The following is a 19,524-nucleotide window of genomic DNA, read 5'->3' as shown; positions in this document are numbered from 1 at the left end:
TCCATGAACTGTCAGTATTCTTTTCACCTAAGGAATATATAATGAATCAATCAAAATGAACTCAGGAAAGACAGAGAATCATGTTTCAGGGCATAAAGCAAACTGTCAATTTTGTGTTTTGGGAGAGAATTGCTTTGTTCTGGTTATTTTTCATAAGTCTGTCTTTTGCACCCAGGCAATCTGTATGAGACAACAGACTTCAGGGGAGGTAGCTGTTGTGCTGCTGCCTAATTTTGCTACAGAAGAACCCTGGAAAGTAATGCCTCCTGCTGATATGTTCCTTCCTTCAAGGGCCCTGATTGAAACTATGTGCAAAGCATATTCTGTGTAAGTTCCTCTGGGACCTTATGTGGACGATTAGTGCTTATGATGCTCCACTTGGGCAGAGACACTTTTACTGACATGGCCTCAAAAACTTGTACAGAGGGACAGACCATCCATATCTTCAGAACCATCAGAATGTGGGCTCTTAGACCTATTTTTCAGCTGAGTCCCACCCGTTAGACACAGAAATTTTTGTAGAATCCATCTCTTAGGCTTATTCTTATCTTGAAACTTGAAGGTACAGTCCTAAGTCAGAAAACTTTCCAGGTATTTTCATGACTGGAGAGTTCTGCGCCAGTGCTGTTTAGTCTGACCTTTCAGTGAACTGTAAATAATACATTTGACCTTATGTAATCCAGTATAATAGGGTGAATTTTGCATTGAAGGAATAATTTTTAAATCTCTTCCATTTGATTTACATGAGAAACCATGATTTACATGACCTTGTTATGCAGTTTATTCTTGTGAAGATATTTTCCCTCACTGTTTAGAATCAGCCAGTGTGTATAACTGAAGAAACAAAGATTTTTCCATAATTTGGCTTAAATAGAGAAGTAAACCCTTCCATTGTTTTCTGCTTTTTTTTTTTTTACTTTTTAAAGACAAGTTCATGAGTATAGAATTTGTCCAAAACAGTAGAAAACAATATTTTCACTCATTCTTCCATCTACAATATTAAAAAAAAAAAAAAAAAGAGTAGTTTGAACACAGTCCTCTGGCAAAATCAGATCTAATTTAATGATTTCACTACACCTGTAACTATATCAGCCAGCCCTGTTTTGTATTATTATTCCATTTTTATAAAAAATACCTCTATTTTTTTGAACAATGTCAAATTCTACTATAAATCTTATAAAATAATTCTGTCAAACTTTCTCTTATTCCTTTGACATGTGCTTGAAAACTATATTTTTACAACTCTTCACTGGTAAGGTTTTTCATATGGGGTCTTCTGTCTCAAAATCAAAAGCTGGTTCAAAGGAAAATGTGAACATGTTTTCAGCAGTTCTTGAAGCTTTGAGCAGTTAGTGACCTCTGGATAAAAAGAATAAACAGCAGAGATGAGAACAAAAGGAGTCCTCAGGCTACTATTAACTCACAGTAATAAGGCAGACATGATGTTCTGTGGTCAGTACAAGTCTCATTTGTAGATAAGCCATAAAGAAAAAGCATTCCATCACCAAAGAAATGTCAAAGGTTAAAGTATGATATGATTGTTTTTAACCAATCTTCCAGGGACAAATTTCTGAAACATGAAGGAGTTCTTACATTTCTGAAATATATTTCAGGGTATTTTTATATGGCATCCGACGTTTTAAGATGTACATGGCACGGAAAAAGCCTTTTTGTAGATTTTAGAGGAAAGGGAGATCTGAAGAGAAGAAGATGTTAAGTTTCTTTCATAAAGCAGTCAAAGTAATGTTTACATCAAATCTTTACATGTTTCTGGTACCTAATCTTTTAGAAAATAAAAACTTTTACCAAGTATAACTTATTTCAGCAGGAGCATGAAATATAAGGATGAAAAATTATTTTTAATTAATTACTTTGACAATTGATAGGAATATATAAAGTACCTCACACAAAATTAAATTATGTCCAGTTATGTATGGTTCCTTATTAGGACTTTGTCCTTCAATTGTATTCCTGTTCTTATGTAAATTTTCCCTTTTTTCCTCATAACTTCAGGACTTAGAATATTATCCCTGAGAAAATGAAGAAAGAAATAAATAACATATGAAAAGTCCTCAATTTCCTTATAATCAGAAGCTGATGGCTGAATATCTGAAAAAAACATACCACTGTTAGTTTATTTATAGTTACTTTTTTTGTTGCAACCCTATAGAACAGAAGCTGTAAAGAGCTTTGGGCCAAGATATTATACATACCTTGGCTATTCTTATCCAGCAATCACTTTTTAAAACCAGGATATATTAATGAAGACCCTGTAGCTGAATCCTATTTCAGTGCTTTATTGTAAACCTCCAGAAAAAATGCTGTCCATCTTTGTGATTATGCAGACATTCATTAAGGAATATAAATAGGACTGTGGCAAGAATGGCCACTTATGATGTTTAATAGAAGTGGAATCTTGAAAATGGAATGAAGTGTCTTTCCATTGCACTTCTGAAAAACTCTGTAAGGCTTTCTGAACATGGTTCACCACACATTTTCATCGTAGTTCAGAAATTATTCTGAGATAGGTGTTCAGATTCCCTCAGTAGATAGTGAAGAAAACTCTACCAGGGAGTAGAGGTTTGTTTTTGGTTTTTTTTTTCCATTTTAAAAATAGTGTCCAAGAGAAGTGAGGTGAGCCACAGGAGTTACTGTTTTGCAGCATCAACTCACAGAAACAGCAGCTTGTGCCAAAAATCTGTCTATCACCAGTTTTAAAGTGAATAGAAATGCTACCTTTTCTGAAATAACGTGAAATAAGACCTTAGTGAAGAAAAAAGTCCAGACGTTGAATTAGATAAAAAGTTGGTATATGAATTGTAAAATCCTAAATTTGAAGTTGTCATAAGAGATTTTCCAGGCCATGCTATTCCATCAATAATGTTTATTCTTTCTTAGAGCATAAGAGACCTATTTTTATTTAATTGTCAAAATTTTCATTGCTCAATTCTGTCAAGAAACTTAGGAAGAGATATTTAGAAAATCAACTGCAAGCTTCATATTTGAATACCTATCTTTTATGATCTCTCAGGCAATATTCTTACTGTCTAGCCTATGTAGAACACTTCCTTTTAACAACTCCATATTATTAATTATTTTATGATTGAACCTCCATGTTGTTATAGTTTGGCATGATGTTAACATTAATTTTGAGCTTGCAAGTTCTAGTTTGAAAAAATTCTAATACCTTTTACTCATCAAAGTGAATATTAATAATTCTACAGCTTCTAGACAGAATTTTTGTCTTTTGCAAAGCTAATCACTCCCCAAATGTCCAAAAATAATGAACTTGTTAAGCTACAAAGTCCTGGCGTCTCTCTCTTCTCCAAAGTTATATATTAAAAATATTAAAAATTTGATGTTAATTAATTCAAGTTCTTAGTAATTCTTCCTGTCCAAAATATCTGCTAATGCAAAAATTCTAAATAATTATGTTCCAAGGACATAATTACAACTGTAGTAGTAACTTTTACAGTATGAAGAAGAGCTTCATTTAACTTATTTTTTTCCCCTCAGTACTTTTTTAATGTATAGTTTAAGAATTGCTAACGGTAAATTAAAAAGAAAACCCTAAAAGCAGATTTTATGAGTTGGCAATTATCTGATTTGTCTGAAGCCTCCAGACAAATCTGACATATTCTTGTCTTTTAAAACCTATTAAGAGCACAGACTGTGCCAGGATAAACATCATAGCTTTACTTTGTTGTACAAAGGGAATAAAAGTTATTTTTCCCATCTCACTCCCTTCAGATAAATGTCTTTAAGGCTAACATGCTTTGGAATGGATTAAGGGATATTCTAAGTTGTATGTTCCCCTGTCAAGCAAGGAACTGTAGCACTAATAAAGACTAGAGGAAGGATAAACCTAAATCAGACGCCAAAACTTATTTAGCTTTGTCTCAAGCTATTCACCTTCTGAAGGATGAGTTGAAAATGCAAGATAATGAGCTGAGCAAGAGAGACTGAAGAACCACTTCCTTATGACATTCTTTCTCCTCTTCATTGTAACTGTAATAAACTTCTGAGCACTGCCTGAAATGTGGCTTTTAGCCCCAAGAATAATTTCAGCATAGCAAGACGCATTTCTCAGCCTCTGTGTTTCAGCAGTTGAGGATGATGCCTTGCATGAGAAAGCTGATTGACGGACTCAACGTAGTCAGTCATATGGGTGGAACTACCTAACAAGGTTGTGTGAGCCTTGTTCTGTGTTTCCCACCGTGGCTGAGTGTAAAGGCTGGCAAACCTGGCATTACATAACCTAAGAAATTCAGAGGAAAATTTTCTGAGATAGGCACTATTAACCCGAGCTTTACAGAGGAGCTATTCCATGTCTTTTTAAATTGAACATGGTAAAAACAGTCCCTAATGGCCCTATAGCATGGTAATCAAATTTCTTCATTAAAATGTATTCATCTACAGGCCAGGTCTCAAAACCTCAAATGTTATTGCAGAGATCTGCAGTATCACTTGACTTCTCAGAGGAGGGCTGCTGCTTAGGAGGATAAGGTAACATTTACATAACAATGTTATACAACTCCACAGTTAAAAAAATCAACAACTCCTGATTGACAATGAGAAACAAGATGCAAGATCAAAAGACGCAAAGTAGCAACACCACTTCAAACCAAGTACTGGATTGCAATGTGTCTTTTTCCCCCTCCCTCAAAATACATATATAATTGGAGAAAAGGGGTTCTTGCCAGCCTGTTTTGTGATGTAACTTATCTGAAATGATGGCACTTTCATAGTCTGGTAATGTTCATATGAAAATATACTTATTTAAAAAGTAAAAAAACCCCTGCATATCGTATTTCCTATCTTAACTAAAGTGTAGATAAGTTTCTGGTTTTCTGACAAATCTTAATCTTCATGTCACTTATTCTACATTAGAGTTTTCTTTGTGGTTTTGAAATTGATTACAGTTTGAAGAAAAAAAAATGCAGAATGTTCATGAGATATTTTATTCAAAAATCATTTCTTCTCTCTCCTGAAGTTTTTTCTTAGCCGTAAGTGTTCTCTTTCAGATGTGTACAAAACAAAAAAACAAATTATGCTCACAGTGAGTTCATCATGTGTTGATCTTTGCTCTCATCTTCCCTGTTGTCTCACTACTGACAGGAGGAATGCCTCAACCCTCGGTGCTTCTTGTGTTTGGCACAGTGGCATGTGTGTTTCTATCTGAACTGCGCAGTAATTTTTTCCTATTTCTGTTTGCAACAGCTCAACAACCATAGGCAAAGAGCATTTACAGGCACTTTGACTAGTATCTGACTTCAGTGAAACAAGCTTCAGCTATGTTTTTTTTGCTGGAGTTACACAAAGATATTGCACAAGAGGTAATTCAGTTCAGTGTGTAAATAGGGTGATGACAAGAACAGCAACTGAATAAAGCTGTTACTTCATGGCTTCTCATTTACTCATTACTTACACTCCAGCAGGAAGATTTTTTGAAATTCTATACACTATTTCCTGCTCTTTTGATCTAAAAGGGGAAAATGATCTTCTCTGTTCAAAGAACCAATGCTTAAAAGAGTATTGGAATGAACATTTTACAACTGTAAACTGTAAGCATGCAAATTACTGGGAGTAGTTACAGCCTTTGTTGGTGGAGGAAAAATGAGAACTTTGTTTAGCCGGAGGCACAGTGATTGATAAGCTATCCTGAAGGCTTACTGGGTTGTTTTTTTGTTTTTTTTTTGGCTTTGTTTTTTGGAGAGGGAGCTTTGTTTTGTTTGTTTGTTTGTGGTTTTGGGGGGTTTTGTGTGTGTTTTTGTGTATGTGTGTGTGTGCTTTTTTTTTGGGGGAGGAGGTAGTTGTTTTTTGTTGGTTGGTTCGTTGGTGTTTTTTTTTTTGTTTTGGTTTTGTTCATTTGTTTGTTTTTAATCTAGATCAAGCTCAATATGCAGTGGATTTTATTAGTTTGCAATAAAGTCACACATCTCTCACAAATAATTTCTGTGAGCCACTGATTGCTGTGTGTTATATATTTCCATCTCTTCCTGATCATTTCATTTTAGTGTGTGCTTTCAGTTTTGTTTGACAAGTGTATTCTCATTTATTTTTATAGATATAGAGGTCCTTTTTCAAATGATACTGAGTTTGCAATGAAGTAGTATTTTTTCCAGGACAAATGGGTGAGACCACTAAAGGTCGCAGATGCCTTGAACACAGATAATTTTCTCTTAAGTTATCTTCTCAAAAATCAGAAATGTAATCCACTTTTATTCCTGCCCACACTTGTACAAGAGAATGAAAACACTGACATCTGTCAGCCCTTGATGTTTCATAAACTTACTAGCTCTTACCCTGTTGAACTGAAAGTTCTCCAGTTCTTTCATACCTATCTAGATGAAGTTGTCTGTCTCTCAGCTGAACCATAAAAAAGATCCAGAAAGTAAACAGAACATTGCATACCTCTGTTGTAAAACAGAGATGATATACTCTCAAAAGTACTCAGATGCATCCTTTTAGAAATGAGGTAACTGAGAGAAAAGTGAATTATGCCCACTTTGTACATGAAGTTTACAGCTATGGCATTTGGCCAGGAATAAGGGATCTTAAATCTATGCCTTCTCCAATATATATAGATTACATATAAAATTTTTCAGTTTTACAAGAGTCTGTAGCATCTAAACTACTGATTAAGTATTAATTATGGTATGTAGGGTACTCTGCATTCTACCTGTTCAATACTGTTACGGAGGAAGAAGTGTAATTTCACAAAGTCACTGGGAGTTTGAGAGAGACCAGGATGTATGTTTTTGTGTTCTGCAGAGAAGAGAGTTCTGGTTGCTTCTTGCAGTTTTATCTCTGTTTTGTTGTGGTTTTGTTTGTTTTCCCTTGTTTAATTTGGGGGAGGGGGGAGGATTAATTATTTTTATTATTTATTAAATCAGCAATTTGTTAATTGCTGATTTAATAGAATATGTTGTTACCTAGGTTTCTTGTTAGCTACTTCTCACTGACTTCTTGTGCTGCATGAGATTTATTTGAAGATTCACACATGTATCTTTAGGTAAAATACCTCTGTTCCCCTGTGCACTATAGTGTGTCTAGTGCATGATTTTTCTCCTTTTGCTGTACTTTATCCGTTGCAGCAGATGTCTTAGGAATTCCAAACTTCTAGTCTGAATCAAGTTTGGGGGAGTTCATTGATTGTTTCACTTGTTGGCATGAATAAGATTATTAAATACTTCCTAATGAAAATGCTGCAAAATAGAACAATGCCAAGTTTCTGGTACAATAAAAATAGGGAAATGCATACATTCCTGCTTTTAGAAAGTGTGCTAATGGCTTGGCTTCTCTTGTGCAATAATTTAGGACCATTAGTCCTCAAAAACACTTTATCTGGTAATCACAGTTCTAACTGTTTGCTTTGCTCATCAAGTGTTGGTAAATAGATCCATTCTGCACACAGTGTAGTGGAGGTATGTCTTCTGACCAAAGTCAGTTGCCACATGTATCAGGGACAAATCCAGAGACTTGAGCACTGCAATAGTCTTCTGCAGAATCAAAGAATTAACTTAACTTCAGCGGTGTAAGAGGAAGAGGAAAAAATAAAAGCTGAGGAGCAAGGAAACTGAAGCAACTGCTCAGTCTTTTCCGAGTTGTTGACATACGTTCTGCTCTTGTCAGTGTCTAGGGCTGCTGCCCACCCGCAGTCCTCAGCTGCTTCGCAAGGCAAATTGCAGCCTGCGCTGTAATGGCTGATAGCAACACCAGCATCTTTGGCTGCTGTTTCTCAGAACAGGGTTTGGTAATAATCGTCTTTCATCTGATGGGCCATCGATTAGGATCTCTTCCCTCCAGCTAACTGCCAGCTTTCCCAAACCTATTGGGAAATGCCTTATCTGTAAGACATCTAATACTGTCAGTTTTGGTTAATGACCCATCAGATTCAGAAATTACTGATGTGAGACAGATAGATGACTGAAAATGTACAGCGTTTGCATAAAACAAACTTATTTAGAAAAGGAGGTTAATACAAAGAAAAAAATAAGATAAATGAAATATTAAAAGAAAAAAAAATATCTGAAACCAGTGAAATGAGAGGAGCAGAAATACCACAAAGGAAGAAAAAAAGCTTGAACACAGATAAGTGAAAAAGAGATATTAAAAGAAAGAAAAAGAAATAAACAATTTAAAGCAGGAAAGGGAAGTAGAATAGAAATAAAAATAGACAACAAAAGAAGGTAAAAAGAGAATGTGGGCTACAATAAGGGTTATATATATGTGTAATAGAAAAAGACCATAAAGTTTTCAGAATTAAATGGAGGCAAAAATAAGACAAAGGTGTGAGCTAAAACTGGAGATGGACTGTTAATTTTAATTGCATAGCACTTTATTTTGCTTGTACCAGGTTAAGGATTTCAAGAAAAACTTCCCTTATTGTTGCAGTGCTCAGCTTTCCTGGATTTCTTCACTGTCTCAATCTACCCACAACATTAATCTTTCAGATTCTTAACTATACACTCTTCAAGTCTTTAATTTTCTATTACTGCAGTACCTGTGAGCTATAAGATTCATTTTTTTTAATAAAAAGGTATCAAATATATCAACTTGCTTTACACAAACTTGATCAAAACACACAAATTAATTAAGCTGGCCTAGGATCCAGTCTGGAGCTCATTGATCCCCAATTTCAGAGACCTACTTTTTTTTACTTACTTATTTAGTTACTTAACTGATAGGCTATACTTGGTGGAAGGCCTTTTTCATTAAAATTTACATCCTCCTGATTTTGAAGCTGAATTTGTAAGTTTGTGTCATCCTTAAAATGATCCACCTAATCATAATGTCACCTTCTAGTCCCCAAAATCTTGAATTTTTGTTGTACTGCTGCACAAAAGGTAAAATAATTCAATTTCTCCCACGTTTGCTTCCTTATAATGTTTTAAAAGGAATATTCCTAGGAGATAAATTTATAGACAAAGACCAATGATGAGTAAGCTTACTTCTAATTGCATTTTTGATAAATACCATATGATATCATCCCTTTGGTCAGTTGTGGTCAGCTGTCCTGACTGTGTTCCCTCCCAGCTTCTTGTGCACACCCAGACCATTCACTGGTGAGGTAGTGAGATAAGCAGAAAAGACCCTAACTCTGGGTAAGCACTGTTTAGCAATAATGAAAACATCACAATATTATCAATGCTGGTTTTAGCACAAATCCAAAACATAGCCTCATACTAGCTACCATGAAGAAAATTAACTACCCCAAGTAAAACTAGCACACTGCTCTAAGGCAGATCTAAGGTAGTGCAGGCTGATCTGTATGGAGCTCAACAGAAGGAGAAATATTAGCAATTCTCTAAATGGACTTAACATTTTAATGACATTTAGTCAAGCATTGGGTTAGAATTTGCATTATAGCAGCTTTAGCCTTAAAATTTAATTCTTCAGGGGCATAATTACAAGTAGTGATGTGGAAATGCATCAGTCTGGCATTTTGTGACATGCTGGGGTAGTATAAATTTTATACCTAATGCAGGACTATTTCTTGTAAAGCTGTCCTTCTCCTTCTCCCCACAATAAAGCTGTTAAGCAGGATAAAGTATGTCAATCTATTAAGCCAGGATGTGTAATCTGTTTTCACTTACTCTTAATAAATAGTTCAGCAAGAGGCATGGAGAACAGTGTTTACTGGAGAAAACTCAGCTGGTATGTTGCCCCTTGCGAAATGTCAAGGCTATTTGGGCTGAAGGACCTTTACTGTGTGAGGAAATCGAAGGCAGTTCTTTGAAAGAGGGTTGACAGAGCACTGCCAATGAGTCAAATGTGAAACATGAAACATTTATCTGAATACTTCAGAGAACCTTCACTTCTCCTTAGTTCTGTATGACCAGTGGTAAAATATATTTCTGTATAGTTATTCTTTTCAGCCTTCTCAGTGTGTAGTCTCTGCTTCAATATTCAAGGGTAGCTTTGTAATTTAAGGTATCTAGGACAAGACTTTGTTTTAGACTTCTGCAATACCAATGGTGGTACATTTTGTTTTAATTTTAGTTTCATGTTGTAGCTTTATAAGTCTGTATAAGACTTTGTTTTATGAATCCTTTGTCAATTAGGCATTTGGAAAGAAAAAAAGAAAATAATGTATTGTTGTTGTTGCTAACATAGCAAGGATTATATTGAAACTGAAGATTTACTGAGGTACAAACTTTGCAAACACACAGAAAGTCCTTTCACTGAAGGAAAAGAAAATCTGAACATGAAATAAAAAACATTATAGTCCCCTTACTGTATGAAAAGGACGTCTAAGTGGCATAATGACAAAGATCACAGCAAGGTCTAAATAAGCCTCAGAGGGAGTTCAGTCATTGTACCTTGCTAACATTACTACACTGTTTTTAGGACTTGAACCTGTAACACTGACATACCCACAATGTTATCCCAGTCAACAAATATGTAGCAGAGTGAGATTTAAACCTAGATATCCTGAAGTCTAGTTTAGAGTCAGACCAGAAAACACTCTTCCACTTGAAGGAGTAAGATTCATCACACCTGAATTTAGAAATCTGCAGTGAAGATTAGATGCAATCTACATCTAAAGTAGCCATTCTGTAATCTCCTTAGTCACTAGAAATGGCACTTTTAGGATCTTTGTCTTCTAACCTATTTCAAACATGTGTTTCCAGATGCAATTATATGAGTTCCAGAGGTATTTCTTCTCCAGTGTTTGTGCCAGGATAGATACCTGTCGACTTCAGGACACCTAGATGTAAGGTTACGCTGAAGTGCAGATGCCTAAATTTTAATTTCCGTCAGTGATGATCTAATCAGAACTGCCAACAGTATCTCACTGAAGTCATTCAGTTGACTAGGCTAAGGTTTTTCTTTAAGGGTAAGATGTATAAATCTGGACTTCATTGAGAATAATGGATCCTGGATCTCATAATATTAGATATTAACAACTTGCATACAAAGATAAAACTTTATTGATTTTGGTGCTGACACCCAGTGGAAGATTTGAAAGCCATTTGGGTCATAGGTTTAAGTCAAACAGATATCAAAAACTCAGACAGATATTCAGAAAAGATTGCATTTGATAAGGCAAAACGTAAATTATTTATACTTAATGTTATTTGGGTGAAAAAATAAACACGAGGCAACTTTAATGGATAAACAGTAAAAATGAGCAAGGAAACTGTGAGTTCCAGTGAATAATAATTTGAATGTTCTCCACATTAGAAAGTAGTAAGTCATCAACTCCAGTATCGTATTTAATTTTGGAACAGACACAATTCAAGAAGGACACAGGCCAATTGAAAAGAACCTAATGAGAGAAAAAAAAATGATCAGAGATCTGGAAAACGTGATGTATACAGAATGGATTAAGGAGTGGGGGATATTTAGTTTAGAGAAATGGAAACTCTAGATATGAAGGCTTGATGCGTAGAAGAAGGGAATAATCTGTTCTCCAAACCTATGCCAGACAGCACAAAGAAGAATACATTAAATTACTGTGAATGAGAGAGAGATACAGAACATTTTGCTGAAGGAAATGTAAGGAAGCACTGGATTTGATTACTTGGAAACTCTCAAATTCCTCTCACAAGAAGTCTTTAGAAACAGTCTAGACAAGCGTATGTACTGAATGAACTTGGTGAATGTGATTTTTGCCTCTAGGCTGCAACAAGGGGTAAATGAATTCCCAAGTTCCTTTTCAGATTTCTTAAATTATTTTTTGTGGTGTTCTTAAGACTGCTACTCTTTTGAAATATTTGAACTAGTTTGAAATTACCATAAAAATGATTTTTATTTTTTTTTTTCTTACATTCACAGATCTGTCAGGTCATAAAAATTCTCCTCATAAAATTTTCTGATATACTTGAAAGTACTAATTCCGGTTAAATAAAGATAGCCTGTGTTTATTTTTAGACTCTTCAAATACTATTTCCTCTTTAGTGAATATTTTCATTCATTGTCAAAGTTTTCTAAATATCAGGAGAACTGAATAAGTATTAGCAGTCTTTGACATCAGCAAGAGCTGTGTGTTTTCCAGTCTTTCACCTCTGTTGAAAGTGATAAATAAACTTTTAATGTCTTCTTTTACTTTTTGGATCTATCTCCCTATTTGACAGAAGAGAGGCATGTTCTGTCCAGCTATCAGTCCAGAACAGTAGGATGACATTTCTTCAGAAAACTGTGCCTTGTGCTGTCCCAAGAGCACAGCAATATGGATGTAATTATTTATGAATGAACTAAAAGAGAAATTTTGGAAATGAATAGCAATGCTCCTTATGTACGGAACACAGATTATTTTCAAATATAAATGGAATACTAGGGAGACTTGGAAACAATTACTAATATAATTTTTATGGTGTAAATATACTGGTACTAGAAAAATACTATATTTATTCTGTAGCCAAATAAAGACTGAATCAGTATGTTTACACCATCCATGCCAGCAGCAACTTAAAGGAATAAGATTTGGTTTTGTTTTAATTTTTACATTAGATGTTTATATTGAATTTTCCTGGCTTTAAGAATAACTGAAAATAAAACTTTTGTGTGTGAGATCTAAACACACCAAAATTGGTAACCCAAAACTTCTGTTCTGACTATTTGACATTTTCTTTTAATTTTTAAAGGGGAAAACTACAATAGAAGCAATATCTCATTTTTTTAACAGATGGCTATAACATATATATAAATCAACACTGTATTTTATCACTTCTGGGAAAACAAAACAAAACAAAAACAAAACAAAACAAAAACAAAATCCTAAGCAATAAATGTTTCTCTTTAGAAAAAAACACTCTGTTACTTGTATTTTTTTTTCAAAAGTCAGCTATGAAATACTATTGAAGCAAAAGATCTATAATAGCCCATTAAACACCAAATACAAATGATATTGTATCTCATTTATTTAAAAAAAATAAGATATATATATAGAGAGAGCATCTTGGACATTCTGAAAAGACAAAATAGATATGCATATATTTATATACATAATGATATTTAGATATTATGACATCTCACTAGAAATCAGAATAAAAGACCTCACAAAAATAAAACACTACTCATAATTGCTACATTTATTTTATTTTACACATGGGTTTGAGCAATATTATTTCCTTTTCTGCTTGTAAGAGCTTTATTTTTGCTTCATGAAGAGTCCCTGCTGAAACCACTGGTCTACCTCTTCTGTGAAAATTCCTATTTTTGGACAAGAGCTAAAGGAAAAATATGGAAAAAAAAAAAAAGTCTTTCTTGAAGTAAAATGGGAAAGAAATTTATTTTCCTGATTCTTTAGTACTATGCTTTGGTGTTCCTGAAGGACTTCTTTAGTATGAATATGTGATCTTAGATTTTAATTTTTAAATAGTGAACTTGTTACATAAAACATGAAAAAATCTGGAAAATCATTTGGTTTCTTTAAATTTTCAAGAAAAAAATAGAGGTAAGACAAAGAGTTGTGTTGTGTCCTAGGTTTTAACACACTGAGTAATGAAGAAAATATTTTTGGCATCAGCATTACTTCTTGGGGGTTTGTTTTTGTTGTTATTGTTTGTTTGTTTTAATTATTTAAGGGATCAGACAGAGAAGGGACCAAGAAAAGACAGAATTATCCCACTCATTTATGTTCAGCTTTATTTCCTATCAATCACTGCTTTTTGTACCTTTCAAGAATTCTTGAAATATGAATGAAAGAAAAATATGTCTTAAAGCTTACAGGATTATGAAGTGATATAGCATATGAAATAAGCTTAAGTGATGACTGTGATACACCTAGAAATACTAAGTGTTTTCAGATGAGCTGGTATCAGACACTTGAGTTTCTTTTTATTGATTTAATTAAGACAGCAGATAAAATGTAAAAATTAAAGAAAAAAAAGTTAAGCATTTGTACCAAGGAAATAGTGCAAGCTCTTAAGTAATACAGAGGATTGTTATTTCTGATTGAAATAATGTATCTTTTGTTGAAAGTTCTTTATTATTATTAATTTAATTAAGAATGCAAATAAACACAGCAAATGTAGCTAGTTTATTAGGCTCATGATAGTTATAACAGTTTGCAGCTTCCATGAAGCCCAGCTGACTAATGGATGGCTAGCAATTTGTGTTCCTGGCCTTATTTGGACTTTATCCTCGTGTTATTTAATAAGCATTAAATACCTGAATAAGCGTTTTTTTAAGGAAAATTTTGGATAATTTACACTGAGTTTACTAACATCATTAGTCATTCAGCAATTCTGTAGTAGATGGAAAGACATTTAAGCAAGTACACTGTTTAACTCTTAATGGCTTTCACAGGTTCCTGATTTTCTTTCAGTCTGAGCTCATATAACATAGTAACAACAGAAGTATTGCCTTAACAGTTATATCATGCTTCACAGATCTCATATCCTTCTCTGATGGCATGACTGGCTGGGTAAATGAGGGAAGAGCAGTGGTTGTTGTCTACCTGGACTTCAGCAAGGCTTTTGACACTATATACCATAACATCCTTGCAGGTAATCTCAGGAAGTGATGGATGGATGCGTGGACAGTGAGATGGATTGAGAACTGGCTGATCAACAGAGCCCAGAGGGTTGCAATCAATGGTGGAGAGTCTGGTTGGAGGCCTGTAGTTAGTGGTGTTCCCAAGGGCCAGTACTGGGTCCAGTTCAACTTGTTCTTTAATGACCTGGATGAAGGGACAGAATGTACCCTCAGCAAGCTTGCTGATGATACCAAACTAGGAGGAGTGGCTGATAGACCAGAAGGCTGTGCTGCCATCCAGTGTGATATGGGCAACCTAAGGACTTGGGCAGAGAGGAACCTAATGAAATCCAAAAGAGGCAAGTGTGGAGGTCCTGCACCTAGGGAGGAATAACCCCATGCACCAACAGAGGTTAGGGTTGACCTGCTAAAAGCAGCTTTGCAGAAAAGGACCTGGGAAACCTGACAGACAACAAGTTAACCATGAGTCAGCAATGTTCCCTTCTGGACAAGAAGGAGAATGGTATCCTGAGGTGTATTATGAAGAATGTGTCCAGCAGGTCAAGGGACTTTATCCTTCCCCTCTACTCTGCCCTGGTGAGACCACATCTGAAGTACTGCATCCAGTTCTGGGCTCCCCAGTTGAAGAAAAACAAGGAACTACTGGAGAGAGTCCAGTGGAGGTCTACAAAGATTATTAGGGGACTGGAACATCTTTCTTATGAGGAAAGGCCAAGATAGCTGGGTCTGTTTAGCCTGGAAAAGAGAAGATTGAAAAGGGTTCTTGCGAATGCTCATAAATATCTTAAGGGCGAGTGTCAAGAGGATGGGGTTAGACTCTTTTCAGTGGTGCTCAATGACAGGATAAGGTGCAACAGGTAACAACTGAAATACAGGAAGTTCTATCTGAATATGAGGAGAAACATCCTTGTTTGAGGGTGACAGAGCACTGGAACAGATTACCCAGAGAGGTTGTGGAGTCTCGTTCTATGGATATATCAAAAACCCACCTGGACAAGATCCTTTGCAACCTGCTCTAGGTTACTCGCTTAAGTAGGGGACTTGGACTTGATGATCTCCAGATGTCCATTCCAACCCCAAACATTCTACAATTCTGTGATTATATCACTAAATGAAAAAGGTTCATGAACTTGCTAGCAACCTAATTTCTAAGGATTTTCTCTAGAGGTGATGGATGGAATCCATACTACAGAGCAAATATCTCTGCATTTCTACTACAGCCTACATGTTGCCCCTGGGGTCCTAGACAGTAACTGCAACATTCTGTATAATTTTCTGTTTTAAATTACTTGATGGAATCTGGGGAATGTGTAGCAGATGTACAGAGCCATGTGAAAAAAACAAAACAAAACAAAACAAAAACCTGTGTCCCCTTCCTCATGAAGATGAGGGCATAGCTCTTGCAGGGTTGCTGAGATAACGCTGCAGGTCTGGGAGGGAAGACAACGGAGATGTCAAACTCATCACTGTCTAATGTCAGGTGTTATGGAAACAGACACTTGGGGTCATCATCTCCACACTGGGACTGGGAGTTGTGTAGGAGAAAGGAAAGTGGAGGAGTGCAAAGCAGAGACTGAGTATGGCAGCAATCCAGCATGCAGGTAACTCTGGATCTCACCTTCCCTGCCTAGTCCTCTTCTTCTGCAGTATGGTTATGTCCTGAGACTTAGTGTAACCCTCAGAAAGGTGACGCACTACAAGAAGAGGCATCTAGACATTTCACAATATAGTCCAGGTGCATTTTAATATTTGTAAGAACATAAGCTATTTCTAAATACGAATTCAAACTTTTTTTTTTTTTTTGTTATGCAGATAGCTGCTACAAGGACCACTTTTTAATTGTGCTTATTAGTATTACATAGTTATTATAGCTGTAGTAATTGAAATTTAATAAATATATATATAATCTCTGGAGTAATAGAGATTTGGGGAACTGTTTTTACCTCAGAATTATGATAAAACTGTTCAATCACACTGATACTGCAGAAGATTAAAAATTAATATTAAACAAAACTGAGAAGACAGGCCCTGTTCCCATTGTTTGATTCTTATGATCTGTATCAACAAGTCTCACAGTAAATTAGTATTTGGACAACTCCTTTTATAACTTTATGAGTGCATTTTTTTTCACATAGCAAAAGCATAACAGATTATTCAAAGACTGTTTCATTAATTAGCTTTAGGAAACTTTCTATAAAGTTTGACAGACATAAGCAAGTCAAACACCCTCTCCTTAATAAATCAGTCTGATAGTTTCAGTGTATAATGGAACATGTCAGTCATCTTCCTAATGTGTTTGGCCCCGAAATGTCTTTTGAACTTCGAAAAATTATTTAAATAAAATAAACCTCTAATGATTCTGAGGATCACCTGACCAACCTTAAAGGAAAATTTCTTATTTATGCACTTTTTTTTTTTAGTTTCTTGGTCACAGATGTTCTGTTTCTTTTAATTAACTAATTATGTCAACTTATCACAAAATATATGAAATAAAAATGTTAGTTTTGACCCTATCAAATAGTTAACTGAAACAGTATTATATTTATTTACTTATTACATGTTACAATTTACTGTTGTTTTGTGGTTTAACAGAGTTCTTTGTAAATAAATGAATTATGGACATTTACTTGGACACAGAGTGTCTAGAAGTTCAAAACTTAAAAAAAAAAAAAAAAGACAAAAGCAAATGACCATAGGACTGTGAAGTAATACATTAATTTTTCAAAGGTCACTAATGAAATGATAAAAAAACAGTGTTTCATTGGCAGACTGGAATGGTGTCAAAATACACATAAGAGGACAAAACATAGTAAAAAGCACACACTAGAGAAATTAAAGTTTTTCAAGGAAGTAAATCACAGCATAGATATAAAAATAATACTGTGTGATGGGAAATTAAAAAGGAGAGTGAAGAGGAAGCACAGTCTTTGATATAAAGCACATATTGTGGTTTAACCCAGCAGGCAGCTAAGCACCACACAGCTACTTGCTCACTTCCCCTACACTGGCATGAGGGAGAGAATCAGAAAAAGGTAAAACTCGTGCACTGACATAAAGAGAATTTAATAGGACAGTAAAGACACGGAAACTAATAATAAGAAGGAAAAAAATGCTGCATAGAGCTGGATGATCACATCTTTATATTTGCTAGTAGTGCCTCTGTGAATGCAGCCTAGGATTCGATTTACCTTTTTTACTGCAGCTGTACACTGCTGACTCTTGTTCAGCTTGTTGTCCACCGTGACCCTTGTAAAATGAAATACCACATTAGCATGTATTTATAGCTTACAGCTTCACCTGACTTATTGTTCCTGACCCACATGACTCTGCAATACATTACTCAGTGCTTGTAGCGCAAAATTTGTCAAAAGAGGGAAATAGGTTAAGTCTGTCTGAGTATCCATTGTAGAAATATTCATAAAATTTGATATGCATTCCAACAACATATGGCATTTTAGAAAATATTTTCTAGCTATTTCTACATAGAGATATTACAAAATCATCAAAATGGCCTAAATTTGGTAATACCCTTCTCCTTCCTCTGGAGCTTCCCAACTGATGTATTAGTCTGAAAATCTTGCCTCTTGCATATTACTTTTTCTTGATGTTGAAAACGGAAACACAAATGAATCATATGAGTGAAGGAGGTTCTTGTGATTCAATTCCATTTGTCCAGCCAGAGCAGGAGATTATTTACTACTCAATGAAAGTACTGTCAGGATTGAAGTCACACTGTAATTTCTATGCCTAGGATAATGAATTGTGTTTTATGCTTAGATTTATACACTGAACAGTGTGTTTCTCCTGATTGTGTCTGTCTGGACTAGATGTGTTAAAATATTTGTCTAGGAATACTAGAAATAGTGGGACAGAATATTGAAAATTAAAACCTTCAAACACAATTACTTCATTGGCGTGAAATGCTTTAACAAGTTAAACCAAAACATGACAGAATGCAAAATTTTGGTGACCTGAATACATAATAAATGCCTATCTTGGTGAGAAAAAATATCTGCCTAGTCCAATATCCTTGACAGTGACAACAGGAAATGTTGTTTGGGGAGTGTATGCAAAACTGGCTGCTTTGAACCACCACTTCCATCCATTCCCCATGGCATCCAAAATGGATGGCAATGGTTGGCAACAGTCAGGCTTTGCCCACTTTCTTTGAGTCCAGCAGAGGCTGGGTACACTTTGCACAGCAGGAGGAGAAGCATTTCCCATGGCTACAAACCCACCTCACTCCAGAAAACCATGAAGCCTCCAGTTTGGCCTCAAGTTTCCCAGGAGAAACTTGAAGGTCCCTCTACCAGTTTACGATGGAGAGAAGTTGGACTCATTGGCTTTTAGCTCTCAAGAGCTCTTTTAGAGGGAGTTCTGTAGCAGTAAAATAGTTATCTGCCTGTTCTGAAGTTTTCATGACCTTTTAGATATTATTTGGACTCTATTTCTAAGATCCCTGACCTGGACAGTTATCTAAACCTAATGTGCCTGCAAAATAAATTATTTAAATTTTTTAAAGTAATTATAAATTAGTATAAATGTAATATGCATCCAATGCTGATAGAACACTGGGTACTATAATAGTATAAAAGCCTTGTGCCAAAATATCAAGATACAATATAGAATCTTAAGCAACTAACTAAACTGTAAATATGAAGTTGTACAAAACTTTCTTACATAACAGAGAAAAATAATAGTATTATTGTGAAATAAACAAGTTCAGAAGGTAGTGAAGAATTTGTTTTTAGGTCTGATCCAAACTCCTAGAAAGGAGATGTGGGATTTCTTCTATAATTCCCACTGAGTAATTTTTTCTTGGTGAATACTTATGGCATCATTTGTACATCTAGCACCCTTGTTGTGACGATGGGTTGCCCTTGGGGGTTCCAGACAATCAGAAAAGTACTATATTTATAAAATAATGTTTGAAAATGTCCAGAAACTATGCTGGCTTCTCTGCAATAAATTTGTTTTACAGTTTGGCAAATGTTAATATGGTCAATGTTGATGAGGTTGTGAAGGTTCAGAGTTAAACATTGCATGCTGATTCCCAGCACAGAAAATGATCACATT

This window comes from Patagioenas fasciata, chromosome 1 (genome assembly GCF_037038585.1).
Source record: "Patagioenas fasciata isolate bPatFas1 chromosome 1, bPatFas1.hap1, whole genome shotgun sequence".
Lineage (NCBI taxonomy): Eukaryota > Metazoa > Chordata > Aves > Columbiformes > Columbidae > Patagioenas > Patagioenas fasciata.
This window is presented reverse-complemented; position numbering follows the sequence as displayed.